The sequence below is a fragment of the Colias philodice genome, chromosome 6 (assembly GCF_061535455.1).
Source record: "Colias philodice isolate Cphi_HAF_F1 chromosome 6, ilColPhil1 Martin Lab GWU primary, whole genome shotgun sequence".
Classification (NCBI taxonomy): domain Eukaryota; kingdom Metazoa; phylum Arthropoda; class Insecta; order Lepidoptera; family Pieridae; genus Colias; species Colias philodice.
In genome coordinates this window covers 7,414,948-7,438,580 of record NC_143091.1, presented here as the reverse complement: position 1 = coordinate 7,438,580, position 23,633 = coordinate 7,414,948, and the positions used below count along the sequence as shown (strand labels likewise).

General features: G+C 32.7%; 1 protein-coding gene across 1 annotated transcript in view; it reads left to right on the top strand.

Annotated features, from left to right (window-relative positions):
* The window catches only part of LOC149487830 (luciferin 4-monooxygenase-like), a 124,827-nt gene extending 105,889 nt beyond the window's left edge, over positions 1–18,938 (top strand). The window contains exon 11 of the mRNA XM_089696530.1: positions 18,923–18,938. The gene's annotated coding sequence lies outside the window, so the exon portion shown is untranslated. The remainder of the gene's footprint in view (positions 1–18,922) is intronic.
* The last annotated feature ends 4,695 nt before the right edge of the window (positions 18,939–23,633 follow it).

Sequence of the window (23,633 nt, the reverse complement as noted above, 5' to 3'; positions counted from 1 at the left end):
AAGTCATATTTATGCATTTATCTACAGTTATCTATAGTTAATTTTATATCTGGGTTTAAATTAACAATTATTATTAAATTTTTGGGAAAAATCGATACCTATAAGGTAGAAGACAGGCTTTTTAGTTTTTATTATCATAAATATTTGTTTATAATTTGGTTTAATTAAATTTATTCTAAACTTTATCTAGTTCAGAACTATAATTTATTTCGTAAAACGCATAGAACGGTATTGATCTAGAGGCCTACTTTATCGATTTTGATATTCTATACAGGTAGTCGGATATTGTCCCACTTACATAAACTAACGTAGCAATATTATATTTCATTAATACATTTATAGTTAACGATTACAAAACAATTTTGTTTGTAATTAATCGGGTTTTTCAAAATCAATTCACTCTGTAATATAAGTCACTAAAGCGGATTAAACAGCTTTAGATATTGTGGCTTTAGACGTTTAATGTAATTTTGTCGCAGCATTATTTGCTTAGACGTCAAATTACCACGAGGCAATTGCGAAACTTATCTTAGTTATCATATTTTATTGCCCGTTTTCAGAGAGAGCAAGTAACGTTTTGGACTGACAATCGAGATAAGTGACTTGGTTCCGTGGTACAATGCATAAGTGGAAAATTGTTTAACTCCCATTCATGATTTAGAAATAAATTAGAAAGAGTCTGTCTGAGAATATTGGACAAATGAAAAAAAATCCATCCTTTTTATATCTGCTACTAATAAACGTTAATAGAAGTTTTTAACTTAAAGCGAGTAGCATACTATCTATAGAATGTGAGACTCAAGGTTAAGAACAATCTACACTAACACAGTCGAATGCAACACATAATTCGTTACACAACCCACGCCACCTAAATGACCCGCCAAATTAATTGCCGAACAATATTGTAACGGAGCGTGGTGAAACCAAACTTTTTGTATCTGTTGACTAATCGAACATCTAAATATGTTAAACAGTATAGGCGATCTGAGATTTACATACATTAAAAACTTTTAACCTTGCCACTAGGACCACTTGAACAACTCCACATATTATTGGTGTCTATTGGATGTGCGGTTACTGTATGAGTAAAGGGTACATGTATTTCTCATACTTTATTAACTCGAAAGACGTACGATTTCTATCTATACTAATATTATAAAGAGGAAAGGTTTGTATGTATGTAAGTATGTATGTATGTATGGTTTTCACGCATAAACTACTGGGCCGATTTTGATGAAATTTGGCACAGGTAATCTTTAGACCCTGAGAAAGAACATAGGCTACCTTTTATTGCGAAATATGTACCACGGGCGAAGCCGGGGCGGACCGCTAGTAGGTATATAAATATGTTTCAACATTCATTTTACAATTTGCTTTACTACACAGCAATAAGCGAGCGTTTATGCTAAATTTTATTCGAGTTTGAATGTAGTTCTAGATTAACGTCTATAATCAAGTTGTGCGAAGTACACGATGTAAGGCGACAGGCGGCCAGGGCGGCGCTCGCGACCCCAGAATGACACGGAAGCACCTAACTACCTCGACCATAGTATTCTCCATTCCTATGTAAATCTACTGGAGCGTCCAACAGATAATGCAGGAGCAATTTGCATATCCCGTTGCCATTTGTCTCTCCTTTGTCTGTTTCCTGGCCAAATGTAAAATTGGCATATCTTTAACAGAGCCTAGCGCCATATGAATAACAAACGTCCTGTAATAGACAATGGGTTATTGAACACGATGGAGTAATTTGGCATTCATTGTGGCTGTAAGCGGGGAGCTAGCGGTACGGGAAGATGAGTACGTACTGTTGAGTGTGACGTGAATTGAATAATTTAGTCGGCAGTGGCACAGATAAGACGTACTTCCAAACCGATATCTATTACATTAAGATTCGATACGGTTCTCTGTTTTATGAGGTAATTACTTCAATTCGTTACTTGTTTATTTAGGTCCTAGCTTTGTTTGCAGTGTTCCACTTTATGTGGGATAAGCAGTTAAAATTAAATTATTTATTTTAAAGCTATTGCATATAGCTTCTATCGCGGGCCTGCATGCTATGCAATAGCTTTACCGCGGCAGTTCTCGAGTGCCACACGTCTTTTTTGTTCATTTTCCTAGACGTGCCTAAATCTTCGCACTTTTTAGGGTTGTATAGTGTATACTGAAATTCCATAAAAAGAAATTGCATGAATATGGAAAAACTTTAATGGGTACGAATCAATAATATACGGTGTTGTTAAACTTGAACTAGAGCCACAGTTTTTTCGCGGATGCACCATAAGTTGTTGATCTCTAATTATGGTAGTGCTGGTCTTAAACCCGATCTTGCGATTACATAGAATCAATTATCGTCTTTCCTGTAGGCACGTTGGCATCCGTTGGCCTCTGTATAAAGCTCGAGTTTTTAGTACACAGCACCATATTTTATTATTTTTCTTGTAAACGCTACTTGGCAGGAGACTGAGAAATTTATGGTTATGTCTATCTATTCTAAGTTACATGCTTAATAGAACAAAAAATATTAAATCATTTATTCGTAGTAGTAGTTGTAACTAGACTTAGGGCCGATTTTTCAATGCTTGGATAAAACTTATTCGTCGAATAATGTATAAAATTTTAAAAACGTATTCTAATTGCCCGTATTTGACAGTTTATATTATCGTGTAATACTTTATTGGACGGATAAGTTTATCCAAGCATTGAAAAATCGGCCCTTAGGATAACTAAAGACTTGAACTTCAAATACCAATCACCACTTCTTTAATCTTATTTCAAAAACAGCCACCTATAAAGAGTGCTTCTCGAAGAAGTCTAGTTGAATAAATAAATGTTTGAGTTTATAATGAGGAGGCCTTATACATAACTATGTATGAATTGTATAACTCCGCCTCTGAAAATATAGGCTTTTTGTCCCAATATAATTCTTGGAGAAATAGATGACAGAATTTTGAATAACAATTGAATTATAACATTAAGAGCGTGACACAGTATTGTTAAGGTTTAAGGTTTAAAGACATTTATTCCCATTAAGACAATAAGTCACTTACATGAGAAACTTAATTTTAAACATAGGTATGTATAAAAAATAACATTCATTAGTTAAATATTTAGAGTAGGTTATAATTACATTAGTTAAGTTAGGTTAGGTACCTACTCATTCATTGCATTCAAAGTTTGAGCGTGTGGTCTTCCAGGATGTGTTTCGATAATTGTTTTTTGAATATAATGAATGAGTTTACACTTTTCAATTTGCTTGGCAATCCGTTATAGAAACGTGCTCCCTCGTATGTTGCCGTTCGCCTTCCATAATTCGTTCGGATCTTCGGGAGGGCAAGATAGCTAGCTCGTCTATTAAGATAGTGGCGATTTGATGTTGAGAATAAAATATTTGTATTTATGTTTTTGTGTAGCGCTTTGTGAATGAACATACACGTATTATAAAAGTATAATTGTTTTAAATTCATTATTTTAGTATCGTCGTAGATTTTATTCGTAGAAGTTAAAAAAGGATAGTTAAAAATGGTTTTAATAATTTTATTTTGTAAAATTTGTAGTGGCGCTAATTTATTTTTGTAAGCGCTACCCCATACTTCTATTAAATACATTAGGTGCGGTTTGACTAACGTGTTGTAGATGGTGTGGCGTAATTTATGAGGAATGCAAGAAGTGATATTACGCAGAGATCTAAGAAGTGCTGATAATTTATTTTTTAGGTGGTCGATGTGATAATTCCATTTTAGAGAGCTGTCGATTCGCAAACCTAGGTATTTCTCGTGGGTTTTCTGTTCTAATACAACACCGTTAATTTTAAGTGGAGCGTGTGGTGGAATAATTTTGTTCTGAGGTTTGAATTTAATATAACACGTTTTAGATATATTTATTGTTAGTAGATTGTATTGAAACCATTTATTTAATTTATTTAAATCATTTTGTGCTTGCTTTATCATGTCATGTATAGAGGGACCAAAATAAAACAGACAGGTGTCATCCGCATAAAGTGTTAGATGACCATTTAGTTTTAAATCTTGTAAATTATTAATATAAATTAAAAAAAGCAATGGGCCTAAAATCGAACCTTGTGGTATGCCACATGTAATTGGTAAGGGAATGCTATTGTAGTTATCTATTTTAACGATTTGTGATCGATTTTTTAAATATGATTTCAGCATATCTAGTGCTTTACCAGTAATGTTAATGGATGCTAATTTCTTTATTAGAAGTTCGTGAGAAACGGTATCGAAGGCCTTTTGTAGGTCAATAAATAGTCCCAAAACTAGATTTTTTGCGTCAATGTTCTGTTTTATTTTAGTAGTCAGGTCTATAGTCGCTGACAGAGTGTTACTTTTTGGCTTAAAACCGTATTGACGAACTGATATAAAATTAAATGAGTCTAAATATTTTTCTAATCTCGTGTGTAAAATCTTCTCTAATATTTTTGACAACACTGGCAAAACCGAAATTGGCCTATAGTTACCAGGTTCAAATTTTGAACCACTCTTATAGATAGGAGTTACCTTCGCTATTTTCAACGAATCCGGAAAACGTCCTTGATTTATAGCTTGGTTGAAACAATCGCTTAAGGTATGATTTAAATTTTCTTTAATGCATTTAATTGCTTTTGTGGTAATACCATCAAGACCTGTACTACAGTTTGAATTAAGGTTATTTATAATTTTTAAAATTTCATTAGGTGTACACGGATCAAAAGTGGATAATTCGTACTTTTTTGATGGCGATTTAGGTAAGGTTGAGGTAGAGTTGGTTTGATATTGTAGGGGTATTAAATTTGCTAGACGAGATCCTATAGTAGAAAAATATTGATTAAATATCTGGCATATTTCATTTGGCTCGGTAATATATTCAGAATTTATAAGTAATTTAGTAGGTAAAGTACATTTTACAGTTTTGTTATTAGCTAATTTATTTACTAAAGTCCATAATTTCTTGGGTTTTTTTATATTCCTTGTAAATTCTTGGTAATAGTAGGAATCTTTCGTGTCTTGAATAAATTTTTTTACCTTTATCTTTTGAGTGTTAAATTTTATTTGAAGGTTTTTATTTTTAGGGTTGTTTTTTAGTTGAGACCATAATAAATTTCTTTCGTTAATTTCTGTTAAAATTTCTTTGTTTATCCAGTCTTTTCGGGGCAGATTTGGAAATTTAGTTTTAATAATCTTACTTTTATCTATAATAGATTTAATTTTATTTTCTAATATTGTATAATCTTTGTTTATTTCAGTATCAACTATGGAGTCAGACAGGGATGATAATCTTTCGTAATTAATAGCTTTATATTGAGTTTTAACACTTTTTGGGGGTAAATATTTTTTTAATTCTACGTATATGTGCTTATGGTCGGAAATACATGAGTTTATTATTGCGAAATGAAAATTATCATTTTGAAGGTTCGTACTTACATGGTCAATGATAGATTTTTTTGAGGAGTCTCTTGTGCTGTATTTTTTAGTTAGTTTATTGAGTAATATATGTCCATTACACTTAAGAGTATATTTGTATAGTTTGGTATTTTTATCTTTTGTTAACAAGTCGATATTAAAATCTCCAAAAATAATAGCTCTGTGCCTTTGTTGTAATTGCGATTCATACATTTCAAGGAATTTTTGACAGTTAGTATAGCCCGGTTTATAGATAACGCCTACATCAATTTTACATCGTTCTAAACTTATCCATAAGTAATTGTTCCCATCCTCGTATCGTGATTCAATAAGATTGTGTTTTAAATCGTTGTGGATGTATGCTGAGACTCCACCTCCTCTTGCGTCAGTCCGGTAGTTAAAATAATGCGTGTAATTATCAATATTTAATTCTGAAGCTTGCGTATCAGAATTTATCCAAGTTTCAGTAATTAGAATTACGTGGATAGGTTTTATTAATGAGCTCAGGATACATTTTACTTCATCTAGTTTACCTTTTTTTCTTATGCTTCGCGCATTGAAGTATATAAATCTAAGCCTGGATCGGGAGATTTGCAAATTTTCATAGCTGTCTAGTATTTCGTAGGAGTTGATATTTTGGTTGTTTGTCTTTAAATTTATTTCTAGTTTTTTGACATAATTTTCTTTATAGTAGGCATTCCGTTAACGTATTTTATTGTGAGATCTGTTTAAATAAAGAAGTCTTTAATAATCGGTTTTCGTAAATTCCTAATTGACTAAGGGCCAATTTTTCAATGCTTGGATAAAATTTATTCGTCGAATAATGTATAAAACTACCATTTTAAAAACGTATTCTAATTGCCCGTATTTGACAGTTTACGTGACATTTTAATATTATTGTGTAATTAATACTTTATTGGACGGATAAGTTTTAACCAAGCATTGAAAAATCGGCCCTAAATGACATAAACACAGTGAAAAAAAAAGAGTGCATAAAGTAGGAAGGCTGAGAAGTGAGAGAGAAGATATGAAGAGTGCATAAATACAAGAGCAAGCTACAAGACTACAAGATGTGACAAGAGCAAGCGGCGCGGGCGCGGCGTAAGAGGTTTCCAGTAAGATAGGTATATTTTAATGTTTCTTTGATATACTTCTGTATATTCAGGGGGTTTTCAGGGTAAATAACAAAGAAAACAAAGTACACAGAAATATTAGTATAAGTTAATCTAAAATCTTTGTGATTTATTTTTGCAATAGCATTACTAATGATAAACGATAACGATGCACACAAAATATGATTACTTGACACGTCTGAAGGGAATAGACGTAACGTCAATAACAACCCCATCAAACTGATTAGGAATAAATGTGTTATCATACTATTTTAGTGGTATATATAAACCGTCCCAAGTTTTTCGATATTCGTTCGTTTCTAGGTGTTATTACTATTGACACAAATCCGTCCTTCGCCCCCATAAAATTGAAATTGAAGCATGTTTCTAGTACATAAAAGAAAATGAAATGCGGTGGAAGGTTTTCTAGCTGTGATTGTTATTATTCTTTATTACATTTTATTTCTATGTTCGAAATAAATGCCTAATATGTAGCAACTAGCACCCCATTCTAATAATTGAGTTAATTCGTGGGTTGGTTTGTTAGCCTTTTCATTATTTCAACCTAGTTTCTTTTCTCTAAATATCAGTAACTATGTAATGAAATTTTTTGTTGTCAAATTGTTACATTTTTTGTAAAAGTTAATCTTTTATATACATATATTTACTGATCTTTTTCGAAATCAATTATAATTGCTACAACAAGTATTAATGCAAAAGCACTGCAATAAAAATCTAATCATGTCCTTCAATATTTACTTTAAAGTCATTGAATGGATAGAACTTGACATAATATTATAGATTTAATATATTCATTTTAATAAAATATATATTCATTACACCTTGAAAATTAGACAGCAGAAACAAGCAGCATAGACACTACATATTTACATCACGATTTAGAAAAAATGCTACTTGTGTTTACTAAATTATATTTTCGAAGGCCGAAGGCACATTCTCAGGCTCAACTTACACGGTCACTATGTCCGATCTCATCGTGAATTTGTTTAAAGCATTTAACAAGATGTCTTCAATTATACAGATTTTTATTTGCAATAACAAAAGTAAACACGATATCAATGAGGTTTCGAAATGTTAGTTTAATTTCCGTCCATTGCTACAGGCTATTGTCAAACATGGAACTCAAATTCCAAACTGGATCATTCGATGTCGATCCTCGGATAACTGAAATAACTTTACAAGCAGTCTTGCCCTGAATTGTGGCGACCTTGTTTACATTTTCCGAATCGAATTTAAACAATATACGAGTTGTTGTTTACGTAATGCGTACTCGTGGCCAGATATAGAGAGAGAGATGCGGACACTTTATCACTACATAGTATAAAACAAAGTCGCTTTCCCTGTCCCTATGTCCCTATGTCCCTATATCCCTATGTCCCTTTGTACGCTTAAATCTTTGAAACTACGCAACGGATTTTTATGCGGTTTTTTTAATAGATAGAGTGATTCAAGAGGAAGGTTTATATGTATAATAACATCCATTAAATAGTGGAGAAGTACTGTTATTTTTGAGGTTTCTAATGTGATGTCGTAAATAATTACATTTTTTTCCGCTTATATTGCAAACGCAGGCTGAACCCTACGAGTTTTATCAAAATAATGTACTAAGTATTGTACACATTTAAAAGGTCTATAGAAAAGTCCGCGATGGTATATGTCTATCTCTTATGGATAACCCACAAAAATTTTTTTTGTCATTTACTTTTTACGACAAATAATGGATAATTTTCGAAGCGATTTTAACCAATACAGCATTAATCCTTAACCAATTAAATACCTTGAATACATTGTTCATTTAATATAGATCTATATGGTCCTTTACACCGTATGATTTAAGTGAATATTTTCGAAGATATTACAGATTTAAAAATTGCGGAACGTAGCGTTTCCGGCGGTACCGGCCGGCCGTCATATTGCACCCGTGCGAAGCCGGGGCGGGTCGCTAGTAACTTCTATAATTACTTTCATCCTGTTATCGTACTGTGAACATACGTGGAAGATTTGATCAATGTATTCTACATTTGAAACAATGTCAAGAAAGAAAGAAATCATGTGTAGCATAATAATTATCAAGATATCATCGTTTTGTATCCTACACATCCTGACATTGATTCGTCTCATACACAATTTATACTTTAACAGTTTTACAGTCTTAGGCTTGCCTATTTCAAGATGTTGTATATTCAACACATGAACCAAGTGCCTGGATCTAGTTTGTAGAGCGTGTTAGGGTTGCAAAAGTTCTAATTAAGTATCTTGTGTAAGCCTAACGTATCCGTCAATAGAAGTTGATGAAATAAATAATATAAGAGAATTCAGGAACTTATTAATTTCATATCAATATTCTTTCTGCTAATTTGACACTTCCATGTAAGCTTCCATGATTTACGACTCGGTAGTCGGTACGAATGGCTAGAAATATAATGTGAAAAAAGTTATTATTGCATTTCCGAATGCCAAACCGATTAGTGTCTGATTGTTATTCACCATTGGTCAAGCGTAACCAAAGGTGAATCAGCTCTCGCTTTAAAATAAGGTACATGAATTTAAAATCAATAGCAAAAGTAAGATAAAGAGTCGTGAGTTTTACTAGCAAGATTGCAACGAAAATGTTATTTTATTTGAAGCAGTTCGGAAGCGAGTGACTCAATTCCCTACGAAGATAAATCGCTTTTTTTCCACAAACACGCTGAGCGATGAAAAAAGTAATTGATACCAACAATTTATTACAGTGAGCTGTGAGTGAGTTCTCAGCCCATTGAAAAACTTGTATATTTTTTTTTTTCAATACAAAATGTATACGATGTAAGAATATTTCTAGCAAACTCTTATTTCTCTTATTGTCGATTCACTAAAACTTTCCCGTTTCGTACAAGTTTAAATTGCATTAAAAAGAAATAAGCTTTTGCTGCCAACAGAAAGTCAGTTGCTATGAACTTAGTCCAAGGGCGGGCGGTGACAATTGCCGCCCGCCCAGTGTCGTATGAGCCGCCCTGCCTGACAGACGTGTACAAAATTGTGTCCCGCTGTTGAAAATATTGCTTCGTAACTGTATCGTATGCAATCTAAAGTGAAAGGATTAAAGTGCTCATAATAGACTGATCTAGAATCGGAGAAATTAAATCATAGAACTAAATAAAATTATGTAAATCAAAATTTGTTAAAGTTTTGCTTTCACATTTTAAATATACCTTATCGCGTTACTTAATAAATATAGCTTATTATACTTGGAGTGGACATTACTTAGTGTGTTAGTTTGCATAATTAAGTTGACTAATGATAATTGATGAAAATTTTATTGAACTTCACTGGTAAGTCCTTTTCTATTAGTTATTTATTTTTAAGTGGGGATAATAAGTAATAACTTCTGTATATATTTTTTGGTGAGCTGGAAAAACATTCTCAATATACTTTTTAGCGCACTATTGGGATACGGCTTCAATTTAACAAGTTATAAATATGCCAGTCGCTTGCACCGGCTTTAGCTTTCTTTTTGCCTGTGTACTCGGTAAAGATGTAGCTTGCTTACGGTAAAATATTTTTTTAATCCATTTCGTTTGTATTTGTAATTTATATAAATAAACAAAACCTTTCCTCTCTATAATATTAGTTTGAGATTCCTTACAAATAAGCGTAATTGAATTATGCTAGCTACAAAATATGAAAAGAAACAAATCTAGATAGGTAAGTATCTAAAGTTCTAACTTACCACAAAATCTAACATTTCATAATTATCCTATAACTAGCGGTCCGCCCCGGCTTCGCCCGTGGTACATATTTATGTTTTCTCTACATAAGCACCATCCTCGTACTTCAAGGAATATCATAAAAAAAAGAATTATCAAAATCGGTTCACACGTGATGCCGTGACAACGCGGCACTTCTATTTACTTTGAAAACGTAAAAAAGTTGTTGTAGTAACATAACTACTCAAGATGGACATACATATATGGTATCGCGGACTTTCTTGTAGATATTGATCCATTCTATAACACCGTAGAACATTTTTTTGTTCTATCTTCAATAGGTTCCGCAGCGCACGCGATGACAGAATTTTTATTAAGGAATTTTTTACACCTTGGGTTACATTATTGCATTTTTGGTAAGGATCTCTAATTTTTTTTTGAAAATGCAATATAGCCTATGTTGCTCAGTGAAGATGCAGCTTTCTAATGGTGAAATAATTTTTGAAATCAGTCCAGTAGTTTATGCGTGAAAACCATACATACATACATAAATACAAACCTTTCCTCTTTATAATATTAGTATATAGATATGATATATATTAACATATTTACTTTCAAAAATTCACAATTCGATTTTAAGAACCAGCGCATATTTACTATATGCGCTAGTGGAATCTTATCTTATGTAAAACCTATGTAAAAATCAAATTCACATGCTTACGATTTATAGTATCATTTGCATCCTGCATGTGCCTCTAATTGTTAAAACGTGTCGTACTACGTATACGAGTAATGTACGACCGGAACGTTTAAGCATAATCGCCCACTTAGGGGCTTTGTAATGACATTGTTTGTAAATTCACGAGCAATTAGATTTGGCAAATCTGCTGTTGTGCGGTCGGTCGGTCAACTTCTCCGGCGCGTCCTCCCATCGAGACTCAAGAGTCGTGGGAAAACAAACAACCGCTCTCGTTAACGGCCTCTTGTCCCTGACTGAAATGTCAAGTATTGCAATTGTCCCCAAAAACCATCACGCTAACAACCCCACTCCTGTAATGTTACAATTTAAAGTACGCCATATTAGTCCCCGAGAGCTTCTCATACATTATGAGAGGTCAAGCCCTTGACCCTGAACCAAAGTTTCTGTTTAGGCAAGGTAAAATGTGTCCGTTTATTATGTGTTTAGGATGATGGTTGTTAAACATTGTTTGGAGGTTCCCACGTCAATTAGTGTTTAAGGAAAAAAAAAATTACATAGATATTTCGCCAGGATAGTTACACGGATCGATTTAAATCTGCTTCGCTTTTTCGCAAAATTAACCTTAACAAAATTAACTTTCGCAATATTAACTTGTTATCTTTTTAATACACAAAAATAAGTGTGTGTTCGTATGTCCTTTAGTTATTAGATCATGTGATGATCTTCAGCAAAGTGTTGTGCATTTTCCATAAACGTTACTGAGTTGATGTTGATGATGATGTTACAACCAATCTTCGACAGTGTACCACAAACCAGAGATGTACAGTTAGTGTAAAATAAAACACTGGTATTATTGTAATAAAATACAGTCTACTGTAATTGTTAATGATAAATCCTATATCGCCTGTATCATTTTTATTATAATATAGTTTTGGGCTTTCACATTTATTTTTAATTTCAAGCAATTATAACTGGTAATTTAGTAAAAATTGTCGCAATACTAACGACAGCTCCCTTCTCTAATAGCCGCACCGACCGTGTCCATTTCCGTTCAGTAACAGTTTCCTTCCAAAGCTATAAGCTCGGCCCCTTACATAAAACACGATGCAAGCGCTCTTACAAATTATGTATGCATGAGTTTCTGTTTGTAAGGACTAAAAAGTAACAACACAAAACCGGTTTCTTACCGCACTCGACCACCGGATGAAAAAGGCTTATTTCTGTTTCATTTCGGTTCACTGATCTGATCAGCATATCGTCTATCCCATGAGATAGAGAAGGACAGAAAATATTTATGACGAGCGTAAACAAACGAGAAATGACGACGCCACTCGAACCGCCTGCGCCGGTTTCTCAAATCAACTATGAGCATGTTTTTATCTCGTGTCGTGAACTCATTGATGTTTAAAAACTCTACATAAAGTTACCGACCGTACGCAATAGGCATGACGACAGTATCCATAAATGATCGAATTAGTGTTTTTAAGGGAAAATTTATAGTAAATAAATTAAAAATAGTCACTTAGAAACAGTAAAAACATTAAGATTAATGAGATTATCAATAAAATAAAACATTGAAATTCTGCAGTCGGCCATCTTGACTGAAACACGCGTGACGTCACGTCTATGTAAACAGCTTCGCGTCAGGTATATTTTGTTGTTATGAGTATGTTGAGAATACGCATTTTTATTTATTTTCAATTTTTTAACGTATGCTTTATCGACTCAGAACAGAAATATAATTGCGAATTCACGAATATGTGGTTCGGGTTTCTCTCCGTCCAATTTATACAATCATTTCATATTATTTTCTCTTTAACACTTTTTTTGGGTATTATTTTTATGTAGATTCACATTGCAATACTGCACACCACTTATAAACTTTGAAATTAGATTCTATAATACTTAATAATTAAATATTTGTTTAATTTTGCTTCGCTATGCATACAGATAATTACGTATTTACGTAATAGTGACGTCACGCCTACGCCATGACACCTGTGAGCTGTTTTGGCACAGTTAATAAATATTTTTTGAAAAATAGCTTTTATCTTCGTTAAATTTAAGTATATTAGCGAAATATAGGGTTTTTCTTGTTTAATAAACGTATACACACATTATGGAAGAGGTTTTGAAAATCTTTCGTCATGCCTATTGTACGTTTAAAATGAAACTGAAAGTTTTAAGAAAGCGGTCAGTGTTTTGCTACTATAATACTATTGTAATTATTGTATCCTAGACAATTAGCAAACGCAAAGGACTATGTAATTATGGATACCAAATAAAAATTCAATAGGGTTTAGATTCTTGGATCAAAAATGATTGCAAAGCGTAAATGAGCAGTATTTATACGACTAACATTGAACGTGAAGTTGCAGCGAAGGTGAGGTCCAATTAACTTAATTTTATAATCGCCTCCAGCCTATAGCGTACATATTTGTGTTTATTATGAACTTACGGTGGTATGTTTTTTTAATTATGAAAGCTTTGACTTCTACCTTCTAACGTTTTCAAATTAAATTATAATAAGTGCAATATTTATATCCAGAAAAAGCTTTCTATTTATAAAGTTTAAGTCGACACAATCATAGGTATAGATAAAGTAACAAATTAATATTCAATATTTAGTTTATGACCAAAAAATGTAAACCTAGCTCAGTAAAAATATAAATCAAAATATAAAAACCTTCAGGCTTTTACTTGACCATCTAGTTATAGTACTAACTGGAAAACCTTTTTTTAATCTCTCATACATAATATCATACGAAATTATTCTCCTACTAAAATAAAAGCATTTAAAGCAAATCCGATCACATACGTAAATAAAATACAAACATTTAGACGAAATGTCGGATTGCATTTACACGACGTTGCTACGTGAGTCGACCAATAGAACAAGGAAGATGCGCTGTGACCCGCGACCCCCTACCTACTAAACCTTGCCTTCTTGACATTTGCGATACAAGCGCTGTCGGTAATTATCACGAATATTTATTTATACGATTGATCAATGCGAATTCAATTAACATATAAACTTTCCATTATTTCGTTGCGTAATGTTCTTAGGCAAACGACAGGATTATGTAAAACTTTTAAAGTTTAGGTTGCGTTATGAAATTAATTATGTTCTTAATTTATGGTCAGTTATATTATAAATTTAGAGTTAAATATGAAAATTATGCATTGTTCACTGCTAGTAAGTGAATAAAGTGGCAATTGTAATATCATTCGCATTTTAACAACGTCCACAATTTTGCTTCATAAATAGTATTGCAACGTCGTTTGTAAAAGTCACTCGCGCTTTAGATGTGTAGTGTGATATACACCAACAACCATGCATCACACTATACGTATAGGTAGCATATACGAGTACCTAGATAAAAATTACTTTAATATAACATTTCAGCAGGTTTCACAACGAAACACTTACCGAGGGTGAAATTTACAGTGGAGCTGCAAACGTAAGCCCGTTGTTTAAATTCGTTGCATACAAGCTTTTACGCTGACATTTAAGTACTCACTGTCCATGAAATGCAACACATATTTCAAGTTGTAGGTACTTGTAAATGTCGATGTTGGCCGCTGCAGAGGAAGGCTCATTGAATATTGTTTTTATCATTTCCGCGTTATATATGGTATGGAGAAAGTGTATTCAATTGTTAGTGTAATTATTGTTACGTGATTATATTGATAGATTTATGATAGTCTCTAGAGTATTCAATAAAGAAATACAGTTTATTGACAGCGGTGGTCATGTGATAAATTAAAGTGATTAGACTTTGTAGAGCTTAACATACTTTTGGTGGTTTTGTTTTTCCATGTAAACGCAAAATTTTAGTCTGGAATCCTATATGTGAAGTAATTTTAAAGACATTTAATAAAAAAAACTAAGTGCTCTCTATTTTTTACGTAAGCGTCGACTATTCAAATAAAATAAATTATAAGAACATGGGTATATCTAGTAACCGCTTTAATATTAACGTGCTTATATTTTACATAACAACGTTTGACATTATGTATTTCCCTGAAGCGTTAGTATTGTCTGAAAAGTTAGTCCGTCTGTTTAAATATTTAAAGTTCATAGTACGATTCTTCGAATTGAAATTTGAACAACGAATTGAATACATCACTCATCTCTACAAAGCGCAATCACGAAAATGTGAAAATGTGAATTCTGAAAAAGACATTTGACTCATTTTAGAGATAGTCGCTTAATAGAAACGTAAGAGCCTTTTAGTGTGCCAGAAAGTAAAATTATTACTTAGGTCTTAGACAATCCTTAGTCTTATCCTGACCTCTTTAATTATTTTGCAGGCAGTGGAGCTTTAATCGTACCGAACTACTGACAAAGATAAAAAGTTTATCAAAAGTTATACAGTCAAAAGCAGGATATTTGTTAATACAATTCACTAGTATGCATTTAACTATGCACGTCGCATATCAGAGATCTGACCTCGCGGGAAAACGGAGTCTTGAATTTACGTGACGATATAATAATGAAGAACACATGCACATAGCTGCAGTTAAGAAGATTTGTGAACCTAGATACAGCCTAACTACTTAGATAAGGTTTGAATATGAAAATTCAGGATAGTGGTCGGGAAGACGCTGTCGCTTCGGGACTGCATTTTCGAGCAGACCCAAATCCCAGATTGCAATATTTTATGTATCTGTGGCAGAGCTTTAGCTGTCCAATCGACTCGACAGTAAGTTATCGTTCCTGCAGTCTCTATAGACGCTAGTAGTCTTTGATAAATAAATTGACTCTCTTCTACTATTACTTAGTGAGCGTAAAAATTTATTAAATAACTGACTTAACAAATTTTCTATCTCACAAACTTATAACCAACTAATTTCGAGCCAGTGAGCTACTTTACCTATAACAAATTGAGATAGAGATTTTGCTCCTTTGTAATCAGAAAGGTCCACAATTCATTTTGTTTAGTAAAAAGACAATACGTAACAAGGCGAACAAAATACGAATATAATATATATTCATTTTAATGGAGATATAAACAGTAGTTTTAGTACCCAAACTCATTATTATTAAGAGCAGATATAAAGTTCCCGTTGCCCGTGGAAATAGCCCGAGTCTATTTCTTGTGAATAAATTAAAAATCTAATTAACCTCGAGCCTTATTTTCTTTTCACATTTCTAAATTTCTTTACTCATCAATGTTTTTTATTAAACTTAAATGTTTTATTAATGATAGGCACAAGCTAAAGCGTGTTTTGTATAAGATTTTGTTAAGTCAAAAATATGGAAAACACGGATTTTATTTTCTTCAGTACTTCAGTAGGCTTTTGTAGAAATGTCTAGATACAAAATTTGGTAACTGTATTTTGTTTGTAAATAGTGAAGACGTAAGTGAGTTGTAAATAGTACATTGTGAAAAAATGTAATTTATGAATAACAAAGTTTTTATTCCAATATTATAGAGTATTAATTGAATTTCAAATTTTGTTTGCAACATAAATAAAATTGTTCGGCTGCAATAATTTCAGTTGTCAACTGCAAATATATTTTAATTATAAAGTCTAATTATCAGGTACGACAACAGTCGTTCCATATAAGTTAACTAATAATAAAAGCAGTTGAACTTGATACAACGCCTTTCTAATATCATTGCAGCATAGATCTATCATGTAAAATTGATCTACAAACGTTCAAAGCTATTGAGTTTAATTTTAAATGTAAGCAATTCAAGTACACAAAGGCAAAGCCCATTGTTTAGTTGACAATTGTTAAGGGATCACGTTATATCTAAATAATAGTTCTACATTCCCATTTACATACTGATTATAACATACGGTATTTGTTGTTATCTAGGCCAAGGTAATGTTTTTATTTTAAAATTCTATATACACATACAGTAGTATTTCTGTGTTCATACTGTTTGTGTTGTAACCTAAATTTTGGTGAGAATTCTGTTAAGCTATCACAACGCACAAATGTTAGGATCTACAACAACATTGACAACAAAAGTCACAAATCATTCAATTCAACAAGGCTCAATGCCAAAATCCAATACTAACATTTCCAGAGGCCACACAAGTGTCACACCGAATATACAATTGGATCTAATATGCGTTTCCATGGTGAAAATTGTAATCCTTCGTCGTATGAAAAAGCGCGCGTGTAACCTGCCTACGCTGATTTATGAAGGTAATATGTATAATACCATACTTAGCGTCGAATATCAATTATGATGGTAGGTCGAATTATACGTTTGTTATTTCATGTCAATTATGGACAAAATTTCAGCTTCATATTTTTTTTATGTAAAAGAATTTTCATAGAATTTTGTCCCCATTCGAGAAGGCTTTTCCATCTTACATCTCCTGTAAGCTAATCTAATCACCATTCTTTATATCATGTACCGGATAAAGGATGCTCGTGATTTCTTTTGTTAAACGCTGCATTATTCCTAAGTCCACTTGTCTTATGCAGCCTTTTGTCTTTAGTTAACGTCAGGTGTATACTATATATACACTGAACGAGGGGAATTACACAAAAGAGGAGAGTTATTGCTTGACTTCGTGGTTAGCAAAGTGCCTACACCAACACAACAGTTTAGTCCATAATTAAACGACACCTCCGAGATCTTCGTCAGCGAATTTATGTGGAAACTTCAAAAATTTACTGTGTCCGTTCCTACTTAATGGAAGTATTCCTTTTAACGTTATAGAAACATGGAATAAACATTGAAGAGAACGCAGGAATGGAAGAGGCAGCAGTAATTAAGTTACTCAAATAGATAGGAAAATCGTCATTTTTATTACAATGTCTGACATTATGATAGCTATATGTTTATTCTGCTTCATAATCAGCACACTTGTAATGAATTAAAATCAATAATTGCGTACATAGGCATGTCGTGACCGCCCCAACATCGGCTTGTTCAAATTACGTGCCACGCGTTTCCCGCCAACACATCGAAATATGTATGGGCGTCAAGTTCAGATCTTATTTAATATTTATAATCAATAGAATTTTGTCTTCTATAAGGCCAATAATATACTGTCTGTAGGATTTTTCTTTAAGTAACAGTCAGTAAGTAACGCTTTTAGACTTTTTAACGCAATATTTAAAAATAAGTGGATAGAAAAGCGTTCAACGAATATCGCGTAAATAAAATCCCGTGTAAAGTTTAGACGTATTTCGTATTTGCTTAGATGTATTTGCTACCAATCGACTAAACCGTCATGTGTGTAAGTTTGATCAACGTATAACGAACGATCCAATTCCTACCAGACATTATGTACATTGAAGAATAGTTTCTTTTTGTTAATTTCCACACCATAAATCCCAGCGCCCTTAGCTCTACTCTCGTGCTCTAACCATTAAAAAAACGAAGCGGTAATATAATATAGTGGTAAAACATAAAAAGTGTGATTGATATGTGTATTAACACATATTTAATAACAGATATATCGTCGTGATATGCGCTCTCTACGGTTAATGTATACGTTGAAACTCGCAGTATAAAAGACGGTACATTAATTGCGGCACCAAAAACCTTCAAATATCAAGCTTGGGCTGTAATTTACGACTAGATAATAGCTGGTATCCACCTGTACGCATTACAAGTACCTTTGACATAGCAACACTAAAAGCAACGCTGTGCCGGTTGTTCTCAAAGCTTTCTGTACAATTACGAAACACGTCTAGTCCAAGTCTAATAAAAGTCACGTAATCGCTTACATGATGGAATAAATTTTCGGTTTCATATAGGTACACTACGTACTTAAAAATTTGTTGATTTTGTAATAAATGCTATCAGGTTTTATTAGGTACCAACATTGTGCTATCGCACGATAATTTATAGTAGAGTTTTAATTCTTAAGTAAACATTAAATATTACTATTTACTATGATTAAAAACTTAGGAATATTTTCCTCGACCTGAGTTTATTTATTGTTCCATAAAACGATCTATATAATACCTACACGTGGACTAAGGCAATTATATTAGATTCCATTCCTAAAGTATATTAATGCAAGTAAATAAAAAATCGAGCTGCAGGTTTTTAATCTGTATCTTTTTCTGAAGATTTATCTTGTATATAAAATATAGGAAAATCGACAGAAAGTACAAACAATATTGAGCTTCATCAACCAACAAAAAAGTTGTATGACAACTGTACTTTCCGTTGTATAATAGGAAAGAAGTGCTGTCATAAAAAACTTCGTCTTTGCTCTAGCAGTAACTCAAATACACCGTTTATCATCTAAGTTCATGAGGGTCAAGGATATCGAAACAACATTTAATAAATTTTATTAGCATACATAGTAATTTGCGTGTAAATCTAGTTAGTTTTGGCCTCTTTAAAAAGAAACCACATTAAAAAATAAAGAATATGTAAATTTATAGATTTATTTTGGTCATTTGGCCGAGACCGCAGCAGGCACCAGCTCGTAGGAGGTCTGAGCCGTCGTTGTGTGTCAACTGGAACAAAGGCGCTCGCGTGACACAGCTCTGCACAAGAAAATGGAACCGAGTGCGATTTACCATGATTTATCGTACCCGTATAAAACTTACCTGAAGAACTTTTAAATGAAATAAACGACTTTACTTTTATACGCAAATAATAATTAAACCTTGAATTTGTGACGTAAGCGGCTTATTAAATACTTCAAATATTTCATGCTTTCTGTGAGTGGGATAATAAATAAGTAATATTTTAAGCCTTATGTAAAGCGTTTCTATAACAACAAAAGATTTTTCAAACAATTAATTATTAAGTGTTTTATAAATATCATCTAAGCTTCTGCTAGCAGGCAAGGCTCAAAACGATAATAATATATATTATCATACGAGTACCAACAAGTATATGTTTCATAGATAGATCATGAACATGTTTTACATTACAAATTACAATAAAAGAAATTAGGCACCCCGTAGAGCGGAGTAGAACAGTCGATCGTAATTGCTTTTCCATAAACAAACAAAAGAGAACGCGTAAAAACAGATTAACAGAGATGACTTTTTCTCAGGTACCGATAACATTTGAATAAATTAATTTAACAGAAGCGCAGAGTATTGAGCAAATTAACCTTATAGGTGGTACGATAGGCAAGGTAAGCATAGCAGGGCCAGCGATACGGCGAGATGTCATTTAGAGGAACTGGTCTCATCCAATTAAGAGCAAGTCGACTGGATTGCTTCCAGCGCTTTTGTCGTTTTTCTAATTGTCTTCTCGTATTTATTTTTTATCCTTACATCGCGATCGCATGGCTTATGTCGTGTTTTTTTAGTTGTTTTCAATATAAATTCTTCTGTTCTTCGATGGAGGATATGCCGCTGTTATGAATACATATTTATAATTAACTTAAGTAAATTCTTTAGAGCAAATGATATGTTATTAAAATAAGGTTTGAGAAAGAGAATTATTTAATAGAACTTCGTATTAAATACGTAAAATGTATTTCATACACGTTTTATACGTATGCTCTATCTACCGTATAATAAGAAGAGACTTTTTATCTATTTTTTTTTTCATCTATTTTCCGTGCTAATGTGTATCTATCTGAAAGATATCGTTTGTTACCCATAGCCTATGAGATAGCAAGATATAAAGAAGTGTAAATAAGCTTAAAAATGATTCATATCACATAATTAAGACTTCGTCATAAAAATTAAAGTATGAATTACCGTCTGATTTTATCAATAATATCAGAAAGGTCATCTTAACTGATCGTATCTGACAAAAGAATCGCGATCAGTAAAAGTTGTAGGCGTATCATATTTGACATGTTGTTTCAACATTTTATGAGTTTTCTTGTTTTCTGATCCATTATCTAAACTTATCTATACTTCTACAGAGGAATGTTTTGATTTCTTGTTCGTTTGTTTTTTTTAATTTAAAATTTAAGTCCAAAACGTCACGACCTATTTTAAAACTTATTTTACCACATGTAGCGTTTAGATGCATCTTATGTCTAACAACATACATAGGTACATACTAAACAAAGTCCTTTTTTTTCTCTGTTCACTTGTTAAAAGCGGCCTGTGCTTTGGTAGCATTCAGTGTTAGAGTGGTAGGTTTCGATATCACTAAGAGCGCCATGTTAAGGCCGTATTACACGGCGGGTCTGAGTGGAGTATGCAAATGAAGTAGAATTGGGAGACGACGGCGTCTGGCGTGCTATTGTCGACTGTTACATTTGGGGTTGCCACCCCTTGTTGTTCAGGAGCACCCAAAATTAGGAAACCCACTTCAAACATGCCAGACACTATATATTTCTATATGGGTGCTGAAAAGTAACGTAAGCTTTATAACACGTAGAACATTGTTGACTTAATTTATATTGTATAATTGTATAATTTATACTTCACAACAGATTTTTTAATCAGATTTAAAGGAGCTGTAAGTATATGTATTACATTATTCAGAAATGGCGGCTCTGTAAAGTGTTCGTAACTCTGGATCAAAATATTAAATATATATATATATATATATATATATATATATACTCGCGTAAAATTGAACATTAAAAAATTCTTTAACAGGCTTTAATTTGTTAAACTTTACTCCAACATATTAATGGTATAATTATTCTGAGCATGCAAATTTAAAATTTAAATTCATAACCGCGCTACAAAGAATACTAACTATTTTAAATCTGAACTTTCGTATGATCCGCTTATCGCGATATAAATTATTCAAAACAAAACGAAATCAATCATGTTTTTTTTTTAAGAAAGACTTCAAGGTTATTTTTATTAAGCATTATTATTTACAATAATTCAGACTAAACAAGAAGACAGACAAGAAGTAATTAACGCTTAATCAAACAACTTCAATTATCGATAGAAATCATCAGACGCTGTATTTGCCTGGCACTAAATAATGTACAATTTGGCTTTCAAAAGCCTTTTATTATTGAATCTAATAATGGCACTGATACACATTTTTTTTAATTTCATTTTTACAATTGAACAATGCTTGAAAATGATGGTCAAAATTATTGTGATTATGGAATACATTACAATTTGGCAAAATAGCGAGTAATCCTTAAGCCATAAGAGCTATAGTAGTATGCATTCATCCGTAGACGGAAACCGTTAAAGCTCGTGCCGTCGGTCGTGCCAAATCTCTTCATTAAACTGGTCTGCGAAGGCGCGCCTCTAGCGGTTTGTCCCGTTGTTTACATTACTGCTCTGTATCTACTGCTCCTGCAATGTATGGCGTTCTATTACCATGGCACAGAACTTGCCAATTCGATACAAGTTTAAACAGCGTGAAATGATCGCAGCCTCCAAACGTTTGCATAGTTCGGGAATCAGAAAACATAATTGGTTTTTGTAAAAAAAAAATACAGCTTTTTTTCTCTGTATAGTACATAATTGCAACTAACCTTAGTTTCTAATGAAATATCATAACCCCGATATTTTTTTTCTATGTCCCTACTAAATAGAAACCTTTACAAATTTATTCTAAAAACTAAATGAGATTCTAAATGGAAACTTACTGTAACGTTTAAAAGATTTATTATGATGATAGAAATCAACACGGTAGGTCACGTACACGCAAATAAATATTAAAAAGAGACGTATGCAGTGTGTATGTTTATGTAAATGTTTTAAAAAACCATTTACTCATTCTTAACAGGTTAGGAGGTAAGTGTTTTCATAAGTATGCAACGCTCATCGACGTCATTGTTTTAGAACGTATTACTATACAGAACATAAAATTAAATGGTCGTCGGTACGCCGGAGGGGTGCCTGCCGCTTATTTGGATGCGTGCAAGGATAGTGTGCGCCGTCAGAGGGCCGGCTGCGTGGGGCGAATGCCAATGTATAATTATATTTAGCGTCCATTGCGATTACTGCTTGCTGAATTAAATAGAAACTGTGTCACAGTGACGCCAACCGCGCTCTACACTTGAGCACTTTACTATTTCATTGTGTACCTCCCGCAGGGATACATAAAAAACACATTTTACTATATCGATCGATTTTATAATATCGATTTACACGTCAGACTACAAATTCAAATATATTAAAAATTATTGGATACTGGTATATTTATTTAGTATAAATCTTATAGGGTTAAATATTTGGTATAATATTACCGTTTGAATTTCCACATTATTCACATGACTGGCTTAAATAAATTCTATCGCTCGAGTTCACTCGATATGATTTCATGACTAAAATATTTTTTGAAAAATTATTTTATTTAACCCATTTAGCTGGTAAATAGTGTTGAAAAATAAATGTGAAAAAGAAGGAACCTCGTAGAAATTAATAGCTAGATGATATCTCATCATGCGTAAAATAAACAATAATAATATAGAGTTTATACATAGAAAAAACTAACAAAGTAATGCTTGACGATGTATCAGAAGTTGTTTTTTTATACTTCACTCACGCACCAATAGTGACTGTCAACTACAATCTATTTTAATTGAATTGGTGTAACAAAAAATTATTCGAATGACAATCTTACAAAAAAACCTTTTTTATTAAAGAAGAAAATGTCGAAATAAAAAGCCATAGTCCCAACGCTAAGTGCGTTCTAACGTGCGTTCTAACTGTTCTTATAAAAATTGAAAAATCGGTTTAAACTACAATTGTTACGAACGTTGCATTTGTAAGTTAAGTTGGCAGACGTCCATTTGTAACGAAGACAAACTGAAGAGCGTTTGCCGAGTGCCGACCAATATCGTAGTAATGTTCCAACACCGCGGTCGACAGCTAAATCTCAAT